Below are 8,457 nucleotides of genomic sequence, written 5' to 3'. Positions count from 1 at the left end.
AACTTTGGAATCGCAAAAAACATAAGCGGTTTGGTCTGTTTTGTTCCTGCATTGAAATTGCAAAAATTTTCATAAACGGCCTCACTGAAACATTGTGTATCAAAGCCGAAAGAACGTCGAAAATGATGAAAATAGACAAGTTCAGTGAGGGCGTGTGAACTAACTGGAGTATGAAACAACGAGAGTCATGACCACCATGTTTCAGACGTCATCTGCAATAGAATTAATTACACAATACAGTATATCCCAAGTTGAAATACAGGATTAACTGTCACCATATTCTGCCCTGTTCATTTAGATAAAAGCAATTAATTGTTTTCAGAAGAGATCATCAATATAAAGTTTGACTTGTAAAGCTACAGGTGCAGACTGTGTTTAAAACCTCTTCAGAAATTCGCGGACAGTCGTGCCGAACAAACAAATATAAAATCGAGAGAAAAAATATGTCTGGATGGAAACACGCGAGTGAACACAATGGTACAAATACGGATGAACACAAACACTGCAGGAGAAAATACGTGACGGAACAGCTAGAAATTATGTACAAAAGACAAAAATCTGGCAAAGCGAAGATTAGGTAAGGGCACTAAGAATATTATCAAGAAGGCAAGACTAACCTCATTGCAACCATTTATTTCTGCTTTTATGAAACGGATGGAAAAGATCCGGGATGAAGACAAAATAGGAACCAACTGAAATGCGAAAATGAAAAAAAAAAAGTAAAGTTCCCCGAGCACAAGGGAATATCTCAAAAATATATATTATATAAATAAAATCAATGCTAAAACCAACCGAATAAAAGATTAGGAAAAGAAATCCAAGATTATGATCAACAGAGAGAGAGGGAGGGGGGGGAAGCAGAGGATGAAAATAAGAGGGGAAAATACTGGATAGTAGAGAAGTATCTGAGTAAACGGGAGGACTGTAATGCTGTTAGTAATAATGATAATAACTGGGAATGACGATAGATATATTCATGCTTCCTCCAGACGATTTCATTCAACTTACGAACGACCTTGCCTACCGATGGGTCCAATGAAGGCTGTATCATGCGGATGCAGTTCAAAATGTTAAAATAAATAAAATCGTCTGAAGGTAGCAAGAATATAATGGAAAAGACGTCATGGGAGTCAAGCCCTTAAGTCCGGTTATCAGGTTTTCTTCTTTTTCATTTTCTTTCTTTTTTTTTTCTTTTCCTCTTTTTTTTTTTTTTTTTTCAAATTCGTATTACCACCCGACGATTTTCACTAGTACTGATTGGATTAAATACGGCTATACCTAACCCCTCAAATCCAAAAAGGCTATCTTAAGTTTAATAAAATTGTCAAGTTGCACATGAATAAGCTAAAAATCACATCTTCGAAACTTGAGAGAAATATTAAGGAAGAAAATAAGGAAGCACACGAGAGACAGTGGAAGATGATTGTTATGGTTTTGACAGTTTGGGAACAGAGCAGAGGAGAGTGGGTGGAGCGAATTGTTGTATCATAAAAAGAAAAAATGTAGAAAGGAAACAAGGAAATGGGAGAAATGAAGAGATGGGAAAAAAATAAAGGGAAAAGAAGAGAAGTATGCAGTGTAGGGAGAGATGATATAGGATAAAAGGAAGACATAAAAGAGAACAAAGGTAAGATCCAGAAACAGGAACAGGAAAGAACAGAAAGTGCTCGTGTCAGTAGACCAGCTTAATGTGCCACAAATCCCTTCACTCATTGAGCAGGCCTTAGAAATAATGACCTGTGGCAGATATAAGGTCGGCATGGAAGGATACATCAGTATTTTATTCTGATGTTATAATAACCAGGATCCAGTATACATTGGTATTATTCTCATTAACGTATAGTCAAGAGTAGAAATGTACCTAGTTTTAGGATCGAGGAACTTTAACCTGAACTGTACGCTTGGTAATTTATAACATTTATAACATCAGCCTTACTCTTTGTCTTAAATTAGTTAATCTTGCTGGCTTAGGAGATTTTGTAATATATCTCCTCGGCGATCTAGTTTGCATTTTGAGTTTAATAATTTAATATCATCTTATATGTTACTGATGCAGATCTGTCGATAATAAAATGATATGAAGTATTAGCAACAAAAATATGTAAATGTAAGATATACACGTGTACTAAGCAAGGGGTGCGACGAAGTTTCTAGTCCGAACTAAAATACTTTCTGTGCAGATTGCAAGCATAGCGAGAGTAACGATACTTTTTGCAAATACTTTTCCAGCGTCCATATACGGCCTCCCAGATCGTGGTGTATCAATGAAACAATGTGTGATATTATGTGAAAATTACCGGGAAAACAGGAGAAAAAGTCACATGTGCTCGAGTTCGCCAGGACATAAACTGTGCTGCTGTGAATAATGATAAAATGGTGGAACTTTTTACACCTTGACAATGCACTGACTGCCTGGCGTTGGGTGGAATGTGCGGCCGCTGAGTTGCTGAGAGAGAGAGAGAGAGAGAGAGAGAGAGAGAGAGAGATTTTACAAAGCAATGTGGTATAGATACAAGTCGAATTTCATTGACATATTACAGTAAAACAAATTTCTCTTATAAAACAGCCTATCAATAACATTCCAGTTATATTACGTACTGTTAAAAATTGGTTAGTGTATTTAGTGGTCATAATCTTCCATAATGGCGGCACTCCAGGAGGGGGGGGGGAAGCGAAACTAGCCTTTTACGGCTGGGTGGTGTAAGCCCCCTCCGTTTAATATTCTTTATTTCAGGTCAGGTCAGTATGTGGCCAGTGGGTAATGGACACCGGAGCTCTATTTAAAGGTTCAGGATGCAGTATTCCCAGTTCCATTCTCCCCTCTCTCTCTCTCTCTCTCTCTCTCTCTCTCTCTCTCTCTCTCTCTCTCTCTCTCTCTCTCTCTCTCTACTAAAATGCACGCTATGATGTGTGTCATTTTCAGTCTCCCCTGAATCGTGAGCTTAAAGGAAGTATATTTTCTAGATTTTCCTGAAAATTATGTCTTTTAAAAAATCGTTGATAAAGTCTGCATATTTCAAGTGTTTCTGCAACATTAAACCATACCACAAAATGAAGCTAATGTGGCCAAAAATTATCATGTTATCAGTTTTTTCAACAATATTAAAAACAGCATTCTGAGTCTTGGTGGTAGGTGGTGGCGACCATCATCCACTCACTTGATGTAGCGCTGCCTACTTCTTCCTTAGCCTTTATCATTGTTTTTCTGTGCCTGCCCTCCTCTCTTCCTATTTCTCCCATCTTTCCTGTCCTTTCTTACTGCTTTTCATTTCTTTAGAGGTGGCTTTACATTGAGTGACAAGCCAAATGGTTTCCTGTAAGCCAAGAAACCATTTACAACGCTGGGTGGTAACCATATAACCAAACCATACGTGTTCCCTACGTGTCAATAAGTGGGTTGGCGTAGGGTTAGTGCCCCTCCCCGTAAAACAAATAACTCAAAGTCAAATGGCCACCCCTTATGGAATTATGGCATCTGGCAATAGATAGATAGATAGATTCTGAGTCTTCTTCACAATACTGCCTAACACCATTAATAGGTTGCAAATACTGTAGCTTCTAAATTTAACAGTGGAAATGATGAAGGTCAATTTTTCTGAATAATCATTTATGTAAAGCCGACTCCGTGCCTTCTTTAACCTTGCACAGTTGTTGACTTTATACAGGAGTTTTATTCGCTCTTGTGTACAGTGCAACTTTCATGAATGGGGAGGCTCGCCGCACACAGCTCTTCACAGCAAGGTGGTGTCATTAACTCTCCTCATCTCATTGCCTTCCTTCAACCTGTCTCTTCGCCGCACAGTTGCATCTTTATCTTTTTTCTATCGCTACTTCAATGATCACCGCTCCTCTGAACCGTCTGCTTGCTTCCCTCCACCACTGCGGCGGGCGCGTAGCACTAGTCTAGCAGCAAACTCTCATCCCTTTTCCTTATAACTCTCTAATGGAAGAGTTAATCGTTACTCCCGGGTCCTTCATGTATGCAGAACAGGTCAACTCTGGAACTGTCTTCCTCTGTCTGTATTTCCTACTGCCTATGACCTCCAGTCAAAAGCAGTGTGTCAAGGCATTTCTAAACGAACGGATCTTGAATTTGGCTCTCAGCTGTAATCTTATTCTTATTTTTTCTTGGAGGGGACAGTTTGCGGGCTTCTAGCCTTTGGTTCCTTTCTCGTATAAAAAAATCTCTCTCTCTCTCTCTCTCTCTCTCTCTCTCTCTCTCTCTCTCTCTCTCTCTCTCTCTCTCTCTCTCTCTCTCTCTCTCTCTCTCTCTATATATATATATATATATATATATATATATATATATATATATATATATATATATATATATATATATATATATATATATATATATATATATATATATAATGTAACAGTGATTAACACATCTTATCTAAGGAGATCTTTTTATGAACCTGGGTGGCTTCTCCTCCATAGTCTATTTCCATGGGTCTTTATTGTATTTAAGTGTTAAACCCCTCCTCCCGCATTTCGAACACTGATATAAGCAAAACTAAACACAAAGTTTCTGTGATGTCAAAGTGGCGGTCAACCCTATTCTTCAGTGTCTGAGGCACGGATGCGTAGCGGTTCAGATCACAGATTAGAGGGCTGCTTCATCAGTGACGCTAATGAACCGATTGTTATGCAGGCAGAGCCGGCTATATCACTTATCAAAGTGTTATCGTGATGTGTACGAGTATACGCAGATACCGGTACAGTATATGTTTTAGTCTAATATTCCTGATGGCGTATGATATGCTGAATGCATATAACTATATATCGTACAGAAATGCGTATTAGTAGACTGCTCACTGTAGCGTGTCTACGCCACTTTTCTTTCGTCCATGTTAGATGTGAGTCCTGTTTATCACCGTTTAGGCTACCTAGTGAGTCAGTTCGGCCAGTTCTATGCTGGAATGATTGCTGTGCCCGCAGAATGGTTCATATTCATTACAAGCATTTTTATCTACTTGCGGTACTAACCAAACTACTCATGACAGTTAAGTTAGACATAAATAGTGGCTTAGGTAGCAGCTAGCTGTTTCACTGATCATTATTGTATATTAATTAGTAAGGCGAACTCAGAGCTGCTCACCTGATTTAGTTTCATTTTATGCCTTTCTTAATCGCCCATTTCCAGTAGTTCCGAACTTTAGTGTTGCCATAGTTTTTAGGCACTGACAGTTCAAGAGGATGTTGAAGTGCAACATGCAAGATAATTCACTGAAGAGGATGTATTACGAAATATCATAAGCCAACGAGAATAAGCCGTATAGTCTACTGTAATCCTCCACTCACTTTCACCCCAGCTCATTTTTATCCCACCTCACTGTCTCTTACCTACATCACCCTTCACACCCACACTCCACTTCTTCTCACCTTGCCGACCCTCGCCTGAATCCTCTCGCCCTGAAAAATAGCGAACTCGAGAGCCTATGCTGCTCTGTGTTGTAAAGTAAACAGCCTGTACCGTACTGTGTTGTGGGGTGAACAGCCAATGTTGCACTGTGTTGTGAAGTGAACACCCTGTACTGCACTGTGTTGTGAACAGCCTGTACTGCACTGTGTTGTGAACAGCCTGTACTGCACTATGTTGTGAAATGAACAGCCTGTACTGTACTATGTTGTGAAATGAACAGCCTGTACTGCACTATGTTGTGAAATGAACAGCCTGTACTGCACTATGTTGTGGAATAAACAGCATATACCTTACTGTGTTGTGACGTGAACAGCCTGTACTGCACTGTGTTGTGAACAGCCTGTACTGCACTATGTTGTGAAATGAACAGCCTGTACTGCACTGTGTTGTGAAATGAACAGCCTGTACTGCACTGTGTTGTGGAATAAACAGCATGTACCTTACTGTGTTGTGAAGTTAACAGCCTGTACTGCACTGTGTTGTGAAGTGAACAGCCTGTACTGCACTGTGTTGTGAAGTAAACAGCCTGTACTACACTGTGTTGTGAAGTTAACAGCCTGTACTGCACTGTGTTGTGAAGTGAACAGCCTGTACTGCACTGTTTGTGAAGTGAACAGCCTGTACTGCACTATGTTGTGGAGTGAACACCCAGTACTGCACTGTGTTGTGAAGTAAACAGCCTGTACTGCACTGTGTTGTGAAGTAAACAGCCTGTACTGCACTGTGTTGTGAAGTGAACAGCCTGTACTGCACTGTGTTGTGAAGTGAAGTTAACAGCCTGTACTGCACTGTGTTGTGAAGTGAACAACCTGTACTGCACTGTTTGTGAAGTGAACAGCCTGTACTGCACTATGTTGTGGAGTGAACACCCAGTACTGCACTGTGTTGTGGAATGAACACCCTGTACTGCACTGTGCTGTGGAGTAAACAACCTGTATTGCACTGTGTTGTGGAGTGAACATGTGCTGCACTGTGCCGTGGAGTGAACAGCCTGTGCAGGACTGTGTTGTGGAGTGAACAGCATGTGCTGCACTGTGTTGTGGAGTGAACAGCCTGTGCTGCACTGTGTTGTGGAGTGAACAGCCTGTACTACACTGCTTTGAAGTGAACAGCATGTGCTGCACTGTGTTGTGGAGTGAACAGCTTGTGCTGTAATGTGCTGTGGAGTGAACAGCCTGGCTGCACTGTGTTGTGAACAGCATGTGCTGCACTGTGTTGTGAACAGCCTGTGCAGGACTGTGTTGTGGAGAGAGCAGTCTGTACTGCACTGTGTTGTGGAATATTTCTTCACCACAGCAGATTCTCAGCAGCCCAGGACATCCATCTTGTAGTAAAAACCACTGTTGCAGGTGGTTCTGGCCCTGTGATCTGTCCTGTGGTCAACATCCTGCTCTTCTCGCATTCATAATATAGTTTCCCCAGTATTGTATACGATAACGTTTTCTTTTATTGACGTACAGGGAAGCCAAAGAAGATGGAGTCCCTTACATGGTTAGCAAAAATAAAGTGGATTCTATCTCGTGTATGCGAGTGTATGCGTTACCAGTGCCTTGACGTGGCATAATGTGGTACCATCTCCTCTGCCTGCAGTGTTACTCCAACCAGTACTATCCAGTGTGACCAAGGTCATGTACAGGGGCAAGCACAAAGCAAAGCACAAGGATAGTAACACACCCCCTGGTGCTATGCCCGAAGTGCTCCACAACAGCCATTCTCCACAGCGCACACGCTTCCACTGAAACAAGGTCGGGAGTGCCCATTGTCCTGGGCACTGACACCTCTTACCCTTTAGGCTCTGCTTCTACAGTCTCAGCTGCCGTAAATGATCAGGCCTGCACTTCCGAACGAATCATGCTTGGTGGTGGCAATGATGATGATGATGATGAAACCTCTCGCTTCCTAGCAGGGGATCATACATAGTAGTCAATGACCCTGTCCCCTAGTTCTGAGTGCAAGCCACCTGGAACAACACCCCCTGCCTCTTCTTGTCTTTCCAGCCCTGACAGCCCTGCCTCTCCCCTACCCCCCTACACACTTCCTGTGGACCCCAGGCCTCCTCCCCAGCCCCTCTTCTTTTCCCATCTCCTCGCTTCCATCCTCTATCATTGCCTGCTTCACTGCTAGCACCAGACAGCTTCCTCCTTTTCTATTATCTGCGTCACTCTTTCTGCTCCTTCTCTCCCTCCCTCTCCTTGCTTGCTCACCTCCCCAGCCTCACCTTCTGATGCAAGACTCCTCTGTTTTGTCCCTCTCTCCTACTCCCCTGCATCTCCACCCCTCCACCACCTCCTCCCCTCCTCTACCTTGTCTCCGCTTGCCTTAGTCACAGCGACTGCACACATGGGACTTCTCTCCTTTTCTTCTCTCTCACCTCCCCACCCACCATCCCTTTATCTTTTCACACTTCCCCACTCACCCACTTCCTGACATATCTCCATCTCTTCCCTTACCATAATGGCCCCTAAACCCAGAAACTACAACTTTTTATCGTGGAACATACAAAGCCTGCACCGCTGCCTGGCTGATCTTTCTCACTGTTCTTCGTCTTTTCACCCTCTGTCATCATAGTCCTATGTATCCATACTGAAGTGGGATATTCAAATGTTTTGAAGGAAACTTGGGCCTGCAATGATGCCAGCCAAAGTCTGAGTTCAAAAAGTGTGATAATATCAGCTCAGGTTATATGCTTATTAGTAATTCAAAAAACTGAAGATGCTGTGAAGCTAAGGTGATAGCATGTGAGAAAGTCAGAGGACTGAGAATAGTGTGGTGTACAAGTGGAACATTATGCATTGCACTTCCCTGTAAAATGATCCTTGCTATTGCCACACAAGTTTTTTATTAAGTTTAAAGGAGATCCACTGTACTTCTATCTATCAATTGCCCGACGCCTCAATCCCATTTGGGGTGGCCACAAACAAATCGCCTCCACGTCACCGTCCCCTGCCATTTCACTGCCCTGCTCCCAACTCACACCCCCTTCTCTCACATACCTCTCCACCCCATCCCTCCATCTCATCCTCGGCTTCTGC

Source organism: Coenobita brevimanus, chromosome 72, assembly GCF_032717465.1.
Source record: "Coenobita brevimanus isolate Jiangsu-jjx chromosome 72, ASM3271746v2, whole genome shotgun sequence".
NCBI lineage: Eukaryota > Metazoa > Arthropoda > Malacostraca > Decapoda > Coenobitidae > Coenobita > Coenobita brevimanus.
The sequence above is the reverse complement of the archived record's forward strand: the minus strand, read 5'-3'. Positions refer to the sequence as shown.